Source organism: Lichenostomus cassidix, chromosome 4A, assembly GCF_008360975.1.
Source record: "Lichenostomus cassidix isolate B80296 chromosome 4A, HeHo_3.0, whole genome shotgun sequence".
In the NCBI taxonomy this organism is placed as follows: Eukaryota; Metazoa; Chordata; class Aves; order Passeriformes; family Meliphagidae; genus Lichenostomus; species Lichenostomus cassidix.
In genome coordinates, this window is record NC_139485.1 from 16923439 (window position 1) to 16944421 (window position 20983).

Consider the following 20983-nt stretch of genomic DNA (forward strand, 5'->3'; position numbering starts at 1 on the left):
CAGCATTAAAATATTCTTGAGGAGGACAGTTTGTAAGGCTGTAAGAGAGAAGGATTTGGTCCTTTGCTCATTAAGATATGATGGTTCTTTTTGGTTTTCCTGGCTGTGCTTCCCAGCTCTGGCAAAGAGAAGCTCTCACACAGCAATAAATGATGGGTTTGATCCTGGGTTAATGCCTTGAATTTGTATCACCATTGGTTTCTGCTGGATTTTATTTTTTACTCGTGCCAGGGTTAGGTCTAGACCTTTCTGCAAAATTAGAGACTCTGGGCATGAATATAAACCTCCAAATGAAGGGAGAGAGTCTTGTTAATAATGCCTCTGCAGGTTTCTGGGGGCTGGAGAGGGAGAGCTGATTTATCCTCTGCAGAAAGAGCAAAGAGAGGCTCCAGTGGCTGCTCTGAGGTGTGGCTGCTGTGTCACACAGTCCCCAAAAATGTGCTTTCATGTCCTTGACGGCCCAAAACAAGAGTGGGTATTGCCACAGGTGCCCAAAGCAGAAAAGAAATATCCTGAAGAGCGTCAGAAAAAACTTTTAACACATATGCCACTTTTATTTTAATGGAATCAGGTCACAATTGGAACTCACAGGGCACAGAACTGCTGAATTTTACAGGGATAGGAGCAGAAAAAGGAGAATTAGCACGTTGCGGAGTTTTGTATTCTCCTGCTGCCTCTCTGCCAGCATGGATGGGTGACTGGTATTACCTCTGGTCCACCTGCAACTCGGGCCTGTCAGAAAAATACAAATCACAATGTGAAATAATCAGCTCATGAAAAAGTTCAGGCTGAGATTTGTTTCTCATTTGTCACATCAAAAACAAGAAACCTTTTATTCTGGATGCTGGAGAGTATTTGACATTAATCCTGCCGATATGCAGGGAGAATAAATGAGGAATTCTTCTTGTTGGTGTGTTCCTGTAGCATATTAATGATTTTGATAACTGCATAAGGATATTGGGCTACTGTCTAAAATTAGATTGTTGGGGCCTTGAGACTGCTTTTGCCTGCCATGGTTCTAGTGAATTTATACAATCAATTGTTACATGATTGTCAAAACTGTGAAGAACAAGATCAAGAATAGTTCAGACAACAGTAAAAAAAAAATTATTCCCTTTAAGTTTTATTGCATCTTTTAGTTTATTGATTGATAGATAAATACACTTGTTTTCTTTTTTTCTTTTTTTTTTATTAGCAACTCAGTTCATCTTCCATGATATTTGTGTGACCTCTGCATGCAATAGTTGTTTAATGACAATAATTTTAAAAGGAAATAATTCAGCATACAAGTAAATCATAGAAAATGCAAGGAGCCAATTTCCTCTTTAAAAAAAAGACGTATTTTTGTTTAGACTAACAGTCCTCCTACGGAGGTTGAAAAATGTAGCATGGACTAAATTTAACTTCACTGCTGTCACCAAAGATAATCATGTGTCCACCTTGTGACAAAATAAACTAAATGACACTCACTCTAATATTTCCCATCCTCCAGGTCTCAGAGAAGGACTATTCATGAGTGATGGTGGCTGGAAAAACAAATTTGTGCTCCTCATCTTGCAAAGACACCTCATTGGAAGGGACTGGGGAGCTGCAGCAGCCATGCAAAGCACAGAGACTTCTCCCAAGCTCTTCAAGGTGCCTGGAGATGCTGAGTTTGTTTTGTCAGATATTCAGAACAATTTCCTGCTGCTGAGTGATTGACTACAATTGCCACAGTGCAACACCCTGGTGTGGAGGCTTTGCCAATGGAATCTGAGAGCAGAAAATCTGCTTTCTCCTCTACTAAAAGTCAGGTTTTTGCTTTGAAATGCTTGCGTGCACAAGAGAATCAGGTTTGTAATTTTTTTTTTGTTATTGTGACATTTCTTCATCTCTTGGCTTGCAAAAAACAACAACAAAAAAAAAAAGAGGTCAGGATGACCCACTCTTTCTCCAGCTGGTTGGTTTAAGAATCCCAACTTCATTTCTGCACTTAGGAAACATATTCAGATATGTTTCCTAACATATTCAGATATGTTTCCCATCATATATTCAGCTGTTCAGCTAGAGAGAGGCAGAGCTGGAGCTGGGCAGAACTGTTTTCAGAGAGAACAGAAAACATCTAAGATATGTTAGACACCATGGTTAAGAAATTTGGGTCCTATAGCAGCAAAACAAAATTCAAACCAAACCTCTGGGCTGCTCCTGTAAATTTGGGCAGAGCCTGAGCTGTCTCAGCCCTGACCCCCTGCAAACACAGGACACAACCTCTGGCCTGGTATTACCTGCAGGGATTTTATCCTTCTACAAAAATGTGATTTCTTTGCAGCCATGGCAGGAAGATTACAGCTTTTAGAGCCTTGTAACCCTGCGGAAGTGAGGGAAGTGCTTCTTTCGGTGCTGCTGATTCTGGAGCAACACTTTTAGCAACCGTGAGTAGAAAATTAGGAGTTTATTTAGGATAATGAGCCTTAGAGCACTTTCATCATGTAAATGCAACAACTACAGACATACTCAAATCAAGATGATTAAATTTTATTGCATTAACTTGTTAAATTCTTTTAATGGCATTAGAGGCAGTAGATGCATTTTTCAAAACTCTGTCTGAAAGACAACAACAGTCAGTGACTTACACAGCTCTTCAGTTTCTGTTCAGGAAACCATACTGTAATGGGAAACTTGTAGTTTCTGACCCCATTTTCAGTTTAACTTTACACTCAGGTCCCTGGGATGGGCAGCTAAAGAGATCCAGCAGAGGCACATCAGTCTGTGCTTTGTACTTTACACAAAACCTTTCCCACAAAACACACACTGCAGTGGGGGTTTGAACTCAGCATCCTCATTTTTTTAGCCATAAGGTTTCAATGCCATCCTTAAACCAGCCTATATTTGGCTCAATTAATTTTTATGCCTTAAAAGGAAATCCAGTTGCTCCAAGAGGAAGATGAGGTCCTTTATTAAGCACTGTAAAATTGTTAAAACGACTTAGAGGGTGGAATGAGGTGCCTGAAAGTTTAGTTCCAGAGGCCTCTCTTCCACAATGGGAAGTAAAAGATGTCTCAGTTGTAAAACAAAGGAAGAGATGTCTCAGAAGGGAATCCACATTAAATTATTAAAAATGCTCAGCTGGGCAGGGAACACTGAGGACAAGAGGATGCTACCAAAATGTCTGAATTATCAAAAAAGTGCAAGGTATTAACTCAGAAACAATTTGATCTGGCTCTTAGAGATCCAAGTCCTATTCAAGGTTAACTTCACACAGCACAGATAAAGTTTTCTCTGTGTATTAAAGGCACTTGAGTGCCACCAAGTAGAGAAAAAGATTAATAAGGTCTGTTCAGTTCCCACCTGTTCCTCCATAGATCAATCTGTCATTGCTTCCTCTGATTTTACTGCAACAAAACATAACTTCAGACTTGAATATAAATCTGACTTGCAGAGTTTACCCATTGAAACATAAGATATGAGGCTGGAAAAGAAAAAGCCATATAACAGAGTGCCTTTTTTACTGAAGCAAATCCTTTCTCGCTCCTTGGAGAGCAGGATAGTGTGATGTGGACAGATTGCACTTCTCACGCTCTGGAAGAATGGTTTATTCCATGTTCTGACAGCATTTATTTGGATCTTGAAGAAATGGATTGTAAGAAGTATGGGGGAGAGATTGTCTTTGCCGTGAATTACTCTCCTTGGAGATCTGTAATATAGAGTAATATCTGCTGGTGTCTTCTGAAGAATGTTTCTGGCCTTGGATTCTTATTTTGAAAACTAGGTGTCAAGGGTAGTTTTATGAGAAAAGTCAGCACCACAGCCCCCTGGGAAAAACCCAAACCAACACCACTGGGAAAATGTGTACCTGGTAAGAACAGTCTGTTTGGGGATACAAGCAAACAAATAGATGCCCAATTGTAGGACCAGAGGAACATTGATTATTTCAGGCTGGAAAGAATCTTTGCACATCATCTGGTCTACCCCCTTAAAATAAGGCTTGGTTTGGTGAGGTTGCTCAGCATTTTCTGCTTTGGGGTTTTGAACACCTCCAGTCATGGGGATCTCACAGCCTCTCTGGGCCCTTGCTCCAATATCTGACCACCTGCAGCATGAAGAAGTTTTGCTTAGCTTCAATGAAACCTTTCTTTTGCTGGAACTTCTGTCCATGGCCACCAGCCTTGGAATGTGAGAAATGTCTGCCTTCATCCTCCCTGTGACACACTCCTCAGTTAACTCCCACTGCTGCAGCATTTGCAGCTTTTCATCAGGGCCCACAGAGCTTTTCTGCAGAGCTTTCCAGCTGATGCCCTCCCAGGATGCTGCATGGGGTTGTGATGTGCCAAGGATTTGGGTCGATTTTGCCCTTGTTGGACCTTGTTGCTGAGTTTCCATTGGTTCATTCCTTCTAGATTTTGGGAAGACAACCAGGGGAGCTGTGCAGGTGAGCAGTTTGTTGTCACCTGTGACCTTGCACAGGCATCTCCCACCAGTGATGGAAACCTGAGGCTCTGTGGGGACAGCCTGGGTGATGCCACTTGGACTCAGCTGCCAGGCAGACTTCAAACAGCTGATGCACTTCAGGTAGGAATTTGCTCTTACCTTATTTTTAGAGTAATTTCTTTATCTATTTAAGGAATCCCAGAAATTAAGTATCATTTCATTGCTTTTTATATACCATAATAAAATTGGTTCTCCGCAGAGCTCACTGCGAGCACAGCTAAAATAAGAGTTGCTTACAGAAATGTCCTGATTATCTACCTGGGAATATTCCACTGAGGCTCTGTAGAGCTATATGGGTAAAATTTGTCATGTTCATTTATATCACTAATGACATAATGACATTCTAGAGACCAGGGCGGGATAATAGACATTTTGTACCTTTTAATCTGGAATTTCTGAGTCCAGCAGTCCTTATGGCACTGTAGTGCCTTCAAACCTGCTTTGGGAGTCTGAATCAAAAGCAATCCATACTCCTCGTTGTCTGTACCTGCTGGTAGACTGACAGCTCCCAGAAGCTCAGATGACCCAGACTATCTTGAATTTTTATCTCAGTTCTACCTTTCACCATTAACATCTTTATCCGAGAATCCTAAAATCAGAAACTTTCAAATTTTTGATACATAGATATCAATTTCTGGCATTAAAAGCAGTGAAAAGGGATTTTTTAAACTGTATTAGAAATGGAGACTTTTCCCTCTGCCTTCTGCTGCCTTAAATATCAGCGTTGCCTCCATGGATAAAGCAGAGTGTAAATAAGAGAGCTGTCCATGCCCAAGTTGAAACACGTTGTAATGAGATGGCAGCACACTGCAGATAGCAAAGGTTTGTAATAAACAACCCCTGGCTCTGTTTATCACTGCTCTGGGATATCTGGACACAGACACAAGTCTGGAAATGGGACCATAAAAGCGAAGCCAAGCGCATTCAGCAGCCCTGTTTCTGATAAGCCAAATCTCACCCAGGTTTTTGCATGAGCAAAATGAATGTGTTGATTGAATGGTACCAAACAGCAGATAGGAAAGCCTGGCAAGTGATTATCAGAACTTTGGGGGGAAAAAAATCGAGTTGTGTTAGAAAAGGAGTCACTGAGGTATGTTTGGCGGTAAAACAGGTGTGCAGGAAAAAATAATTTATTTCTTTAAAGCAGTATTCCTGAATATATCCAGGTGAATCCAGTTTTATGGCTCTGAAAACTCACAGAGTTATGTCTGTCTCATTGATAACCACAGAGCTGCTTAATTATAAAGTTCCAGTAAGGAAACAACACACAATCAGGCTTCCTGAAAGGTGCAGGCAATCCAGGCAAGGATGGTGGTGCATTATTCCATAATCACAAGTTGATTTCATCAAGTGATTTAATATGCCATGCATGAGATTCAATTCTTAATGGCCCTAATTCAATCAGGTGATGTTTCTGGCCTGAAAGGTGATGGATCTTGAATGGGGTGAGGTGCTGGATGCTGTGGAAACTCCATTTCACACAGCAGAAGTTGCTGTTTTGCTGAATGTTATGTAACATTCAGGCAATGGCATCACAAATTTAATGGCATTTAAAGCATAATCCACAGCATGGGCTTTTTTTTTTGCCTCAATTCAGGATGAAATCACACATATTCACAGTATGCTAATTCATTTTCTCCCTTAATTTTATCATTGACATGTTTTGACACCAAAGAGATAATATTCTAATGGAAAAGGAAAATCATTTTCTCAAAGAGCTGTTGTATTTGGGTGTACAAACACACAATCTGCTTTAATAACAAACAAAAATGACTGCATTTGGAATGGAGATGTTCGGGGTGAATATGGAGAATTCTCACAGTTGACAACCACCTTACATTTTTAAGAATTTGCCAGGTTTTTTTAATGCTAACTTAGCAAACAAAATTGAGAAAATGTCTTGGTAGATAATCAACAGAATGTAATAAATTTAAAAATCAGAGTGACAGATCAATCCAGCTCAGTCTGGAATCATCCTCAATCTCCCTGTGACTCTTCACCTACAAATTTCATGAATCAGAAGGGAGAGAGAGGCTTTGGGTCAAAGACAGGAATGAGCTTTGGCACACAGGGAGAAAAGAGACAAACCCATAAATTTTACAGTCATTTGAGCCAAAGAAAAGCTTCTGCATTTCAGGTTCACTCTTCCCTGCCATGCTAGGCTGGTGCAGTGAGATTGCAACAGGTGCAATATGGCAAGAAACTGCTGGGTTTCCTAATCCAGAAAATAAAAAAGTGTGGTTTTCCTGTTAGCACTGGGATGTTTTCAGAAAAGGTCTGTCTGAAAAACACCTGTTTTTTGTTTTATTGGACATAGTGCTCATTCTCAGAAAAGGTGGAGGCAACAAAGGCTGTGCTTCCTCTGCCACTCAGCCAAGGTCTGTGTGCTCCCTGTTATCCTCAAGTCCTACTGACTCTGACTTTCTTCCCCCAAACTAACAAGAGCAATGAGAAATACATTCCTGTCCTGATTCTGTCGTTTGCCATAAGTGGAGCCACAACCCAGCTGAGCAGTTTTTCCCAGGGGATCATAAAAGGCAACAACCTGAAAAAGAAAATGCAACCCCAAGGATTTTCCTCCTGTACTGCAGGGGAACTCTTCATACCATAAATCATTATATTACTGGAATAACACCAAAAGGATGAATCTCTATCTGCTATATAAATAAAGAAGTGTAATTTCTATGCCACTGCACTTGTTCTGTCTTGTATTCTCAAGCTTTCCCATTTCTCCAAGTTTAAGTGTAAGAAGATGAAAGTTTTAACCTCTGCTGCAACTAATACATCAAACACAGAAGGCTCCACCATAAATTACCTTTTCTTTACCTTTTCCTGCCATTGCACAGGTAATAAATTGTCTTCCTAATGTAACCAGTTTTATTACATTCTTGAACTTAGAAGAAGACAGAAAATCACCTTTGCACCATTAGACTTGATTAAGTTAAACTCAGAAATTGGACCTGGAAAGCACTGAACTGTGCATTCCACAGGCCAAACTGAAACGCACAGGAATATTTTTCAATACTAATGACTTGAAGGGCTTTTGTTTTTACAGTTATGTAAATAGTTTTCCTAGTTGTTTTCTACAGAAAATTAATGTCAAGGACATATTTTACAGCATGTAAGATGACACAATACAGAGCAACAAAAGCAACCAACCATGCAGGTGAAGTTCTGTTCTTCAAATCAAGCCTAAAATGGGCTTTTAGACCTCTGTGTGTTAAGTGCTATTCATACATAGTAGGGTACAATAATATTAATTCTGTTAATTCAATTTAATCATTCTAGTATGAAATAAATTTTTTATGACTGAAGGGTTTTTTTTTTAATTAATGAACCTCTGATTTTAAACTCTACATGAAACTCTTGTTCTGAACTTGTATGTAAGTAAAAATGAAGTGGAATATTTTGATATTTTGGATCCAAATTTAATACACTAACACTGCATGTTGAAGGATAATATTAGAGAAATTTTTCTCACTGACTGTATGTCTTAAAATGAAAAATTCCTTTATTTTCAAATCCCTATTTTTTCTGTTTTACTCTCTTTCATGCTTTAACTTTCCATTTAATGCATGTGTATAATTTTTTAGGCTCTGTAATAATGCAAGTAATGATGAAAATCTGCATTTTCTTCTTGCCTTACATATTAATGAATCTCAGGTTGTTACCTCTGTATACAGATACATATATGAACAACAGGGAAGCAAATGAGTTGCTAGTGAGGTGAGAAATACCTGGAAAGTGCTTTCCTGTCTCTGCATGAATTCTCTTTACAATCTGGGCCATGCTTTGTTGGCAGTTAAGGCTGTTAACCAAGCTAAAAGGACCTCATGGCCAATTAAAAACAAATTCCTTTGAATTCCTTCTCTTTACATGTAGGAATAACAAAGTGAGAAGGCTCTTGGTTCTGCACCTTCCAGTAGATGTTAAACTGTGTGAATGCAAACTGTGAAAGTTTGATATTTTCCTGCAGCAATCGTTGGGTGTAAGGTGAAGGAAATTTGGCAGTGGAGACAGATAACACTGAGACATCATCTTTTTTTTTTTAATGATTCATCTTTCGCACATTTAGCTTGAAAGAGTAGCTCTGAATAATTCTCTTTGGGAGGAAGTGGCCTTGCAACACCAAAAAACGTGAGAGACTTGGGCTGAAAACATCCCCACCAAGCTGGGCTGGGAGTGTTGTGTTCATCACTAGCAAAGCTGCTCCAAAGTGTGTGGTTTGTTTTCTTTTTCTGAGTGCTTCCCTGAAATGGAGCAACTTGATTTGGTTGCTCTGCAGGATGATTTGATTGTGAGGATGCTTAGACATTGATTCATCAGACCCAGATTGCTCACAACAAAAGGTCACAGGTGTCTACTAGTTCATAAGAGAACTATTAGCTCTGATTTGGGGTTGAAATTGCTATGGATTTCTCACTTTTTCAGCAACCTGTGCCTTTTCAGGAACTCACCAAAAAATAATGAAATGACAGCCCAGGAAAATGCCATTCATTATCATCTCTACTTGTCCAGAATATAAGTATTGACTGCAAATATTATCAAATATTTCCTACATTCCCTAGCACTGAATGTATTGTTTCTCCATCCCATTTCTGAGGGCAAAAAGGCCATTTTCCTTTCCTGCTGCTATGAACCTTTGATGAGAGATGAGTGAGACATGGTGAACTTCCACACACGTGAATTTTTGAAGTTGTTCCACTTATTGGGTGTGTGAATCCCAGTGTTGACAACATAAACCTCATGTGTGCAAACAAGTTCATTAAAATTGCAGCAGCCTGTAGCACATTTGTAACAGCTTGCCCAAAGGTTAACATTTATAGTTTTGCACTGCCAACATCCTTGCTTTTATGGGGCACATTTGTATGCTAAATTGCCTATTATGTTAAGCTGTGAGTTCCCATTTAGCAGCATCAGGAACAAGATTTGACTATAAGTGTTTAGATTTTATTAGTGCTGTGCTAGTCTCCTTAACAGCTCAAACTCCCCACAGCCTGAAATCTGCTGCAGCCTCTGGAGAGGCTGGAGAGGAGATGTGTTTGGGGAGAGCTGAGGATGAGGAGCATGGCGAGAGATTGAGGCACTGCTCAGTGATGGGGAAAAGCTGCTTTGCTGTGTCTCACCTCCACACGAGCCCTAAATGCCTTGTTTAAGCAATGATTGCATCTAAAACAATCTCACTTACATCCTTTTTTTTCAGGTAACGAGAGCAACGAGGTCAGCTGAAAATACTCCAGGAGGAAAGGTGTTTTATTGGGAGGTAAATGTGTCAGCTGGCTTTGGTTTGGCTGTAGGTTACTTCCCAGAGCATGACCCAACAGAGTGGATGTGATATACCAGCCCTGTAAACTGCAAATGGCAAATTTCAGCTGTATATGCAGTTCTCACAGGTAAGAGAAATGGATTTGCTAATGAAACTGTGTGTCACTGACTTCCCTTGCTGCCAGGGGTTTCTCAGGAGATCCTGGGACTAGGGGACTTAAAAATGTCACAAAAGCCTTTCAGTTCTAGGTCACCAGTTTGACAGAGCCTGGACCTGATTTTAGATAGTATTTTAAAAGCCTCCATGAATATCTGCTCACCTTAGCAGTGACTGTGGTCTGTCAGTGGTGAGTGACTGTGGAAAGGAACTTGACAAAAATAGCAGAAGCTCAAGAATTTAACCCAGGCTTTCTCTGCCATGTAAAAAACCAAAATATGGGTGTGAGAGATTTCTTTTTGCATTGCTTTGTCAAAAATGAGAATGTGAGAACATAAAGATGCTACTCTGCTTCTAGGCTTTTCCTACCTACTGGTGTCCTTCACAGGCTGACCAGACCAGGTTTGCAGATTTATTTTATGTGGTGGGTGTGAGGAGGATGATGCTCTGTGTTTGCAACTTGTCAGAGAGCTTGGGAAACGTGAGGTCTTGAAAAATATTAGCAGTGTAATTATTGGAACTAGCTATTCACCCCAGCCACAAAGGGAAAACACAAAAATGGAGTTTTGGGTTGGCCATACAGAAAAAATAAATATTTTCCAGGATTCACAAATAATCTTTTTCTCTAACAGGCTGTTCTTAGAGGCAAGCAAGAAGGATAAAAGTCATGTAAAATTTTCCAGCACAATCCATAGCTGAGGAGGGCTGCCTCAGCCCCTGATTAGACAGGATTGCAGAGTTGTGTGTTCTGCAGAACTCAACGTTTTTCAGCGATTTTAACAGCTGGAGTGAGGAAGTTGCTTTTTTGTGTGTAAAATACAATATCATTTCCAGGAGACAGAGGTCCCACATGAAAGCTGCGAGGTCTCTGCAGGAATCTGTCTCGCTGAACACACTGACTTTGTTGCCAGCAAAGGCTGCAACCTCCAGCAAAGGCAGACAGTGCTTTACCTATTAAGACAATCCGTAGGGGAGAGACTTGAGGAAAGTAGCTCAGAAAGTTGGGTTATTTTTTTTTTTTAATGACCTATTTAAAGTTGCATTTTTCAAATAATTTAAGGAGAAGACTTAGTTAATGCTGCTTAATCAAAGTTCCCTGCAAATAACTTAAAGGTGACAGGTCAGCAAAGACATGCTTACTTAAAGACAGTATTTTAAGATTTAAAATGCTAAGAGTCTTACCCAGTCTAATCTGCTAAAAATTATAATAAAGCATAAGAGAAGTTCAAGCCTTATTTATTTCAAGATCAGATTTATTATTTTTTTTTCAAGACCTTGCAGGCAGAGAAACAGACAAGAATTAGCACAGCAACCATTTCTCTAAAAGCACTCAGCCTGCATACAATGGTGGATGGATGATGATTCATCACTCCTGTTATCCCAAATATTCAGGATTTCTGGTCAACTATTCTCTCTGGCCTAAATGGGGTTTTGTGTTTTAGGCAGTTGAAATTATTTACTTTGGGAGTTCATTTTCTTTATATGGAAGGATGTGACAACACCTCTGAATACATTGCAGTACTGTGCTATTTCCAAGTTCTTCTTGGTTGTAAAGTTATTTTTTAAATGGCTGTTGCTGTAGTCTGAAATGAAATGGTGACCTTAACAAGCACTATCATTATTGTGCCTTCAAGGGTTTTAGCCACACTCTCTTTCACTCTGATGTGCAATGTCTGACTGGCTTGGAGTTCTGGGTCTATTATTTTGCTGAAGTCCCAAAAAAAAAAGGGGGATTCTGTATTGTCCTCTTGCTTTCTTTGGGTACATTTCATTATAGAATACTGCACAGTAGGATTCTGATTTCAAGTTAGTAATTGGAATAGTATTCTAATTAGAATCACATACCTAGAACTTCCCTTTTCCTAAGTCAGGTTTGCATGGTGAATAAGCAATTGAAGAGCAGACCCAAGTGATTTTGCACTCTTTATCAGACTGAGAGTGAGGAGTATCAGTGAAGGCATAGCAGAGCTGCAAGCACAGCTCAGTGCAGCAACCTGGAGCTCCCAGCTAATGAAATGGAGCAAACCACAGGCTCAACATCCTAAAGAGGGCTTGACAGAACCACTGATATATTACTAGCCTAAAACCAAAATATAACTCAGCCTTGCAGCCAGGTCTGTGGGAGTGACAGGGTCTGAACACCCTTTTACATCAAACACTCCTTGAATTTCAACCAGTTTGAGAAGGGAAGAGCAGGAATCTGAGAGAGGGGGAAGATTGCACCACTGTGCATTCCCTAAATCAGTGCTAGCCCAGCCAAAAATAATCCAGGACACATTTTAGATCCACTTGAAGATTTGGGAGGCAAATGTGTCAAGCATGTTAAGAACAAAGCAGCAAATCCAGACAGTTTTTAAATACCAAATGATGTGGTTTAGTTTAGAATGAAGCAATCAGTGTTTGGAGAATGCTTTTAATAACACTCTCTCTCCCTCTGGAAATTACCTATTCAGCGCAGGAAATTTCTGTTTGGTTATTTCTGCAGGTAAACATTGTATTTATTACATTCAGAAAGCAACAGAAATTCAGCTGGCTGAGCCTCCACATGCTCTTGTAGCATTTTCCTTCTCCTTCCCATCTCTAATAAACATGAATTATATATGGAGACGGCCCTGCTTTGTTTAAACTGCTGCACTAAGTACCCTGTGACAGCAGTAAATCAATGCTTGGCTTTCTCATACATTGGAATGAATGTAATAACTGGAATAAACAATTAATCTGATGGATACACAGGAACTCTCTGTAGCAAAGTAGAAGTAGAGGAATAATTCTGTTCCATTGTTCATACATTTGTCATTTGTTGATGGTCACACTTTATTGACTTTACATATTATTTGTCTAATTATTTGATTCTCAAAGTTACTTTGAATAATTTATTCAGCGTTCTCTTAAACTGATGTCTGAAATTATTATTTTTTTTTTGCTTGATCTCCAACTAATAAGCCAATTATGATCAGCTTTGGAAGTTATTAACCAGATTCCAGTTTCTATTTTTTGCTACCTAATTAAATCTAATGCTCCTGGTATTGTGGTGACACTTGGGCACTTAATGTGTTGATATATACATATATATTTTCAAATTGTAGTATTTATATAAAAGATAGGCATATTATTGCAGATGAGATAATGGATATTATATATGTAAATATATATATATATAAAAATATAAGTACCAGTGACTGTTTGCTTATAAACTTGAAAGACCAGGGTGAGCTCCAGTTGGGTTTTCAGGCCGTTTGATGTGTCAGGAGACAATATGTGAGTGAAATTGTTCCGAGGAGCTTTCATTAGGCTTGTGCTGCCTGGTGCCCTGCAGGTTCCCTGGGCATGATTGACTGAGTGGAGCAAACAAGGATGGAGGCACAGTGACATTCTGTGGACAACGTGAAACATTAGATAATAAATTCACAGAGCTTGCTCTGTTTTCTATCTCCTGATTGCAGAATTGGAGGAATTCGAACCATTTAGCTGAGAGAAAGAAATGCTGGGTGGAATGTTCCTGTTCTGGTTTCTCTGTCTTTGCTAAATGAAATCCAGGAATGAGGAAAATTATCTCTTTAGGACTATTACCCAACATATTTGCTGAAGCTCTTGGATCTTTCCATTCAATGCAGAGATATTTCATTTAAAGGAGAAATTCCCTGAAAATTTCTGGCTGGAATTGGCCTTGCACATACCCAGACCTGATTGTTACTTACCCAGACATTAAATAAGGTTGGTTAATAACTTTTTCCCAGACAAACTAGTAATTTACCATGGTTAAAGGGCTGGAACAAGACTAGGACCTTACAAGTAGGGAGGAAAAATGAGTTTTTTTCTCCCCCAGGAAGCTTCAAAACATTTTCACATTGTGAATATCAACCATAACATCTACAATCACATAACTGAGATCACAGGAGATGTTCTTGGTTTCTTTCTGAGACTGACAGGGACCAAATCTGTTTGGGACAAGTGCAAAAGCATGAGCTTGCCTTTGGGAGGGAAGAGCCTTAATGGATGACACTACTGTGAAAAATATTTATCTTTGCTTCCTGCCAACCCTGAGAAAGGATTCGGAATAGTTTCTCTGTAGCCAGTGGTATTGATGTTTAAATGATCAAAAACATGGCTTTGAACATCTTTGTCTCCAGGCCTGGATAATTTCTTCTTCAGCAATGAAACCAAGCCATTGTAAAGCTGCTGGAAAAAAGGAAAGAAGCTCCCATGCATGGACTCATATGTTAGAAAATATTAAAAAAATCCTAGAGTTACAAGATTTACTCTTTTTCTCCAGAAAGGGTTTTATGTTTGGGGAGGATGGGGCAAAGCATGTCACAAATATATATAAAAATATATTTCTTCTAGGAAGAAATAGCATTATTAGGTTTGCTGTTTCCTTGGTAATATTTCTGAATAACCATACAGTTTTCTGTATTGATGAAGGAAGCATCAAGAGTTGTATAATTTCAGTCTTTTTTTCCTCTCTTAAATTCTCTCACATTCTTTTTCTTTGTATTTGCAATCAATTTGTTCATATTGCCTAGATCATCCTGTCTGCTTTTCTTTCCCCCCCCCCCCCCACCCTCCAAATCTGCACTAAACCAACAAATTTGTGAACCCTTCTGCATAACATGAGCTTTCATTTCAGGGCTCTCACCTATTATTATGTACCCCAAGGAGGGATTGGAGTGTTGGAGTCAATCATGCACCAAAACAAGAGCCAGAACTCACAGGTCAAAAACCCCTGCAGCTGGATTTTCTTCACTCCAGCATACCATAACCTGAAGGTAAAAAACCCCAAACAACAAACCCTCTTCATTTTGTCCTTGAATCCTCAGCAAGAGCCACTTCACAAAAGGAACAGAAGGATTTTTCTGTGACTGACAGCAGGTCTGTGTCATTTGCTGTAAGGATCTGATGCACTTTCATCCTGCAGGTTATTCACTGCATTCCCACTTAGCCAGGCGCTTGTGCTGCTCTGCCCTCCTCCAGTGCTGTCACCTGCACCAGTGTGGTTCAGCTGCAGCTGGGCAAACCTGGCTGAACTGCTGCTGTCATGAGATAATCTCCCATTCTGCTCTCAGGCTATGCTAAGAACGTCTTAGAAATCGTCATAAATACTGAGGACCAAATTTAGAACTGGATGTCTCCTCTTCCATACTGATTTTAACATTTAGTCCATTGTTTGGTAACATAAAAGGTATGGTAACTCTGTACTTTCTTTTCCTACATTTCTATATCTTTTTTTCCAGATTGCTCAATGTCAAAAGGAAGGTGGAAAAGCCTACTTGAAAAATTTGAGGAGCTCATTAGTTAAAAACCTCCAAAGGTAAACTTTTCCGCGTTTGCAAAATCAAGTGCAAGAGATAATCCAAGTGTGATGGTTGGATAAGGCTGATGATTACTAAAAGCCAAATGACAATGGAAATAAAATAGAGCTTTGAATTCAGACGACCTAATTTTATTTCCCTTCTCCCACTGACTGGCTCTAATAACTTTTAAGGCCAAAGCTGTTCTGCATGACCACCCTGGTATTGCATCCTCTGCTGAGATGTGAATCCTCCTCTGCATTTTTCCTGAAATATAGTGAAATTAAAATGACTGATAATTGAGTTTGTGAAACAGCTTGGCAATCATGAAGGTGAGCCTGGCTTCCACACGGCCAAGAGGCTTGCTGGCATTAATTCTTGTTATATTAGGAGGAAAGAAGTCAATTCCAAGATAACATTTCCTGGCTGATCTAAGGCCTGGGTGTCCTTAGGTTTTGTTTAGCCTCGCTAGGGATGTTTGATGGAATGTGGACAGATAATTGAGTGGAGGATCAAGTCTTATTCCTGGAATTGCTTTCAGGGCCACTGAAGTAAATTTTTCTCAGTTCGATAACATCAAGAAAGCTTTAAGTAAATGAAACATCTTGTATTGTGGTCAGAGACACAAAACATCCCCACTGCAATAATCAAAGCAGTCATATTATCAAGAAATATGCCAAAGGAAACCACTAGTGTTCTCATTTGAAATAAATAAATAAATAATCGTAATCAGAATTTGGGAAGGGAAAATTGATCCCACTTTTGAAATGCATAAAGTGGCATGCAGGAATAAAATGTGTTAAATGCAGTAACACCTCGAGTCACTATTTCCTTTCTAGTGTTTGCATGATGTAGTAACTGTGAGCCTCAGTCCTGCAGAAGGTGATAATTGCTTGCTGCCGAAACAAAAAGAATAGCAAATCATTATTATTCTCATGATAGTAACAGGGTTGATCTTTTTTTCCCCACTGAAGGAGCGTGTGCACTCCATTGATTTGACTTCCTGTCACCAAATTAGATGTTACTATGGGTTTTTTTTTTTTCCTGCTTCCCAGTTGCTGCACTTAGAGCAGTGCATTTTCTAATCTTGCTGGTGCAGGGCTGACATTGCAGCAGCACAGTGAAGTCTCTTACCTTCTGTCACATCTGCTTAGGGCTCAAGTGACATGGATGCAGTCAGACACAACCTGATGAAACACAACACAGCAGCAACACAAAGTCATGCTCTTTGCTGGCCTTGGGGACAAGTGTAGAAACTGAAATTTAACACAAAAGACACCGTGGGCAATAGCCTGTTTGTTTGCTGGGCTCGCTGATTAAATGAGAATATTCCATTTCAGCAGTGAAAGTCGTTGGTAATATTTAATGAAAACATTTGCTGAACTGTGGGATTTCAACATATGGTTTTTCTCATCGCCTGTTTTGCAAATGTTAATGTGAAAGTCATAAATGAACAGAGGGCCAATGGAAGTCATTCCTACTGCTTATTAGAAACCAACTGAATATGTGATTAAACAATGTACAAGCCTTGTTCTAATCCTATTCATGGAATAAATTTTATTCTGTAGAAATAATTATTTTATAGGAAGATCATATATAGAAAGCATGTCACGACAGATTTATCAACAAACTCAAACTAAAAGCTAGAAGAGAAAAGAAATTGCTTCATGAAGTTAATGATAATGCATTATATCCAGTGATGATCCAGCCCTCCTTCTGATTCAGGTTAAGATTTAAAAGGGAAAAAAAAAACCAAGAAAGAAAACCAAGTCAGAATCCTTTGCACTGTAAAAATAATGTGACCCTTTTAATCTTACCATGAACTGAAGGCTCCTAAAGCTCTTATTAAAACAAAATGCTGGGTGTTTATTGCTGGTAGAGGATAATGGTTTGGCATGGCCAGGAAATGAAGGTCCCTCAGTGGGAAGGGTCTGTCCTACAACCACGTTAGCAGAACATGGGTTGAGTGGTTCATCCTTGGTCTCTTACAAGGAAAAAGTTCTCCTGAAGTACTATAAATTCCCTTTTCCCTAGTGGAGGATGAAGCTGGGGGAGACACAGATCACAGCTAATATTTATGAAACATTATTATTCATTAAGCTGGTATGACTAATAAAATTCAGTCTCTCCTATTAATTACAGATAACTTTACACCCATGCACTCCCCCAAATAATTCACCCCAGGAATGTGGAGAGCCACAGTGACACCAGCAGCTCCTAGGCAGTGTGAAGAGGCTCAGGGGTGTGTGTGACACTGATCCCTGTGTTTGAATAGAGCAGCCACCACCTCCTTGGCTGTGATCCATTTTTAATGCCCCTGTGCACTGCTGGCTTTGGACAAATCCAGCAGATGTGGTGCTCCATCCATTTTTGCAGGTTCAGCCAGGCAGTGACTCTCCAGAGCTCATCAGACCTTGGAAGGCTTTCCCAGAGTCACAGGATCAATGAGGCTGGAAAAGACCTCTGAGATCATCACACCCAACATTTGAACACCACCTTGTCACCCAGACATGTCACCCAGTGCCACTCCAGGCTTTCCTCAAACACCTCCAGGGGTGGTGATTTCACCACCTGCCCAGGCAGTGCCTGACAGACCTTTCTGTGAAGAATTTCCTCCCAATCTCAATCCAGATCCTCCCTGGCTCAGACTGAGGCCAAGTCCTGTCACTGTTCCTGAAGAAAGAGCCTGACCCTCCCTGGCTGCTCCATCCTGTCAGGGTGGGAGTGATGAGCTCAACCCTGAGCCTCCTCTCCTCCAGGATAAACAATGCTCTCTCTCAACACATCCTCACCCTCCCTTCCTGTCCCTCCTCCAGCAGCAGCTCTGGGCTCACTGCACACAGTCTGCACAGGTCTGACACACCTGAGCTCCCCAAGTCCCAAACCTCTGGGACAAAATGCCATCTGTGCTCCTGCCAGGGCTGCACACAGGGCTGGGCTGCACATTCATTTGAATTTATTTCAAATTCATATTTCATATTCATTTGAATTTATTTCTTAAATTTTAGGAAACCCTTCCCTCCACCTATTGATGATACCATTAATACTCAAGTAATAAAGGCCTCTGCTTTTCCATTGGGGTACAGCTGGATCTTGGCTTGCTCACAGTATTCATTACAGGAAGAATAAAAATGTTGATTTTGCTATTTGAGCACTGCCTGCTTGTTATTTTTTCCATGCTGAGTAGAGGTTGCTGTTGGTTTGTTAAAAGACAGAAAAAGAAATCAATACAAGTGTTGAAAAGGAACCTTGGGTATTCAACTTTGCAAACAAAGTTCTTAAATGAGCACCAAGAAAAGTAGTAATAGAAAATGTATGAATGCCTGACTTAATTACCAGTGTTCACATGAGGAATATTGCTTTTTCAAGTATAAAGGACCAAGTGGAAAAAAAGCAAAAAAAAAAAAAAATTCCAAGGAAACTAAAAATTATCCCATACATTTGCATTTCAGCTATGGTTATATTTAATACCAACATGTCTTAAATTATCTGTTGACACAGAGGAGAATTAAGAGAGAAAAATTAATCCCTCGTACTTAAAATATAAAAAATAAAGCATGATTTTTATTTTAGTTGTTGCCAAGAATTATTGAATCACCTGTATAATCTTTCAGCTTCCAGACTTTGAATATCTCAGAGCATTCACCTGGGCATTCTGAAGATGAAGAAACTTTAAATAATTTATGGTCCCCTCAGGAAAAAAAATGGCAAGTCTGCAATCTTACATTTTGGTGGTTTTCTTCTTTTCCTTTAAGCTAATTCTACAAAAGAAGTAAAACATATGGATATATTCCCTGCCTGCTCCTGAATTAACATACTGATATAAAAATAAAGAGAGGTAACAAGTTGGATGTTGAGTCACTGGATTGAGCATAAATTAATTGTTTGGTTCTTCTGTATTAATGCCTATAAATTTCACATGGATTTTTCTCACTGATTTCTAATTAGTTATAAGAATATATTTCGTATACCTTAATTGATAACACAATGCAGAAGGCTTTGAAAAAACACAGAGTCTTTTTGGGTAAGGAGCAAAGCTCATCATTCACAGGAGAAAAACTTACCTACAAAAGTGGAATTAATGATGTCTAGTTCCATTTCATGTATAATTTCAAAGTTGCTTGCCAGGACAGAGCTGCCCAGCACAATTAGACTGCCATGTGCTAACGAGAGCAGGAAGAGCTGCCAGGAAGAAAAAGACAAGCCAAGAAATCCTGAAATACAAACCAGTTTTTTTGAGGATGAGGAAAGGTAGATCCAAGGAGTTGGGGAAAGAGGAGATCAGTGATGTGGGTTTTTGTTCATTGACACCATTTTCTTATTCACTGTAAGGAGAAAAGATATTTATCTACAGCTGATTTTGCACAGAATAGCCATTCTTTGGTGCTGTAAAACAATGGTTTTGTTAGTGGTTTTGAACACTCTTTTCACTGCACACAAAAATAATTTTTCCTCATCACTTGCAGCCCCAGCCAGATTTAACAGTTCCAGAGGTACCTTGGTAACATGGCAGCAATGTGTACCAAAAATGAGAGAAACTGCTGATCCAGAAATCCTTTCAATTCAAGCAATTAAAGAGGTACAGTTCTGAGTAAAGCAGTTGGTGTTTATACTTTAGATGTGATGCAATTAAAAAAAAAATAAATCAAAAGCTCTTCGGGACTGTGCTTATTTTTTAATGAAATCAATGTCAGCATCTAGTTACTAAGAAGAAACTCTCAATAACAGATCCTTGCAAGAAAGAAAGTTGTTTCAGCTTCAGGCTGATAAAAGGATTATTAGAAAACAGCTCTCTGTGTGAGTATGCATGGCTGAATGTTTAAACAATCTTGAAAAATAATACTTTGAAATCATTCACCTCAGGCCCATGTAAAGAAGACAATCTCATCCCACTGAAAACCAAGGAGGATCTGAATGTGATGGATTCAGGAGAGAATCTTGAACTGATGAGAACGTCTGTAATAAGGAAATTCACTCACACAAATCATCCTTTTGAAACTCTGGGCGTGCTAAGATTTTGGGAGAAGTTTTCACAGCAGTTTTTTTTTTGTACTCACCCACTGGCAGCTCGCTGGGATTTTCTGCAGGAGGACCTTGTGCTCTGTGCAGACTTACTATGTAAAATAGCCGCAGAAAAGGTTGACATAATGAGTCATTACAATTTAAATCTTATTACACAAAGCTCCATTCAAGTCAGTACACTGAGTGCAGAACCACAGGGGTACATTTCAGCCTGGGGAGAGAGGAATGTGTCACACAGTTCTCATTCTGGGGGAGGGAAGGGACAAATCCCTGCCTGGTGTAACCCCTGGCAGAAACCTCGTGGTTCCTGTTGGAATCACACCTGCTCCACCAAACACTCCCAGGAAAAAAACTGCATTTCAAACTTTGAAACTCACCCGATTTAGGACTGTTGGAAATGACATTGCATTCGCTCTGTGCAAAAATATAATTGGCAGTGATGCTGACTCCTAATTGCCACAGGAGACTTTCAGAACCTGGAAAGGGGAGGAACATAAACCACATTAGCATGGAGCATCTCTCCTCTCATTATCATTCTTGCTGGACTCTCATCAACATTGCTGTCCACACAGAAAGAGCTGTTACTGAGCCTGGTCACACCTTTCTGGAATTTTAGGATATATTTTTAATTATTGCTTCTTAATAAACTATGCAAGCTTATATGCTTATGGTTTTAGTTGCTTGTTTTACTAATGGCTTGTTCCAGCTAATTAAAGGAAATCTCCAGGAAATCTCTTTCTTCTGATAAGTGGGTTGCACAAACAGCTTCAAGGAGAATGCATCC

General features: G+C 39.6%; 2 long non-coding RNA genes across 3 annotated transcripts; one reads left to right on the forward strand and one right to left on the reverse strand.

The window, feature by feature from the left end:
* Window positions 1-4382: 4382 nt before the first annotated feature.
* Window positions 4383-18888, forward strand: LOC146437589 (uncharacterized). Of its 2 annotated transcripts, none has more exons than XR_014852302.1 (3): window positions 4383-4548; window positions 9671-9860; window positions 14517-16802. It is a non-coding gene; the product is annotated as an uncharacterized LOC146437589 (long non-coding RNA). The 2 variants fall into 2 exon arrangements; XR_014852303.1 differs by lacking the exon at window positions 4383-4548 and adding an exon at window positions 18799-18888 and having other exon boundaries at window positions 8028-9860; window positions 14517-15197.
* On the reverse strand, window positions 18583-20682 carry LOC146437590 (uncharacterized). Its single transcript, XR_014852304.1, has 4 exons — window positions 20577-20682; window positions 20235-20410; window positions 19242-19391; window positions 18583-18938 (listed from the first exon to the last, which is right to left on the reverse strand). It is a non-coding gene; the product is annotated as an uncharacterized LOC146437590 (long non-coding RNA).
* Window positions 20683-20983: the final 301 nt, after the last annotated feature.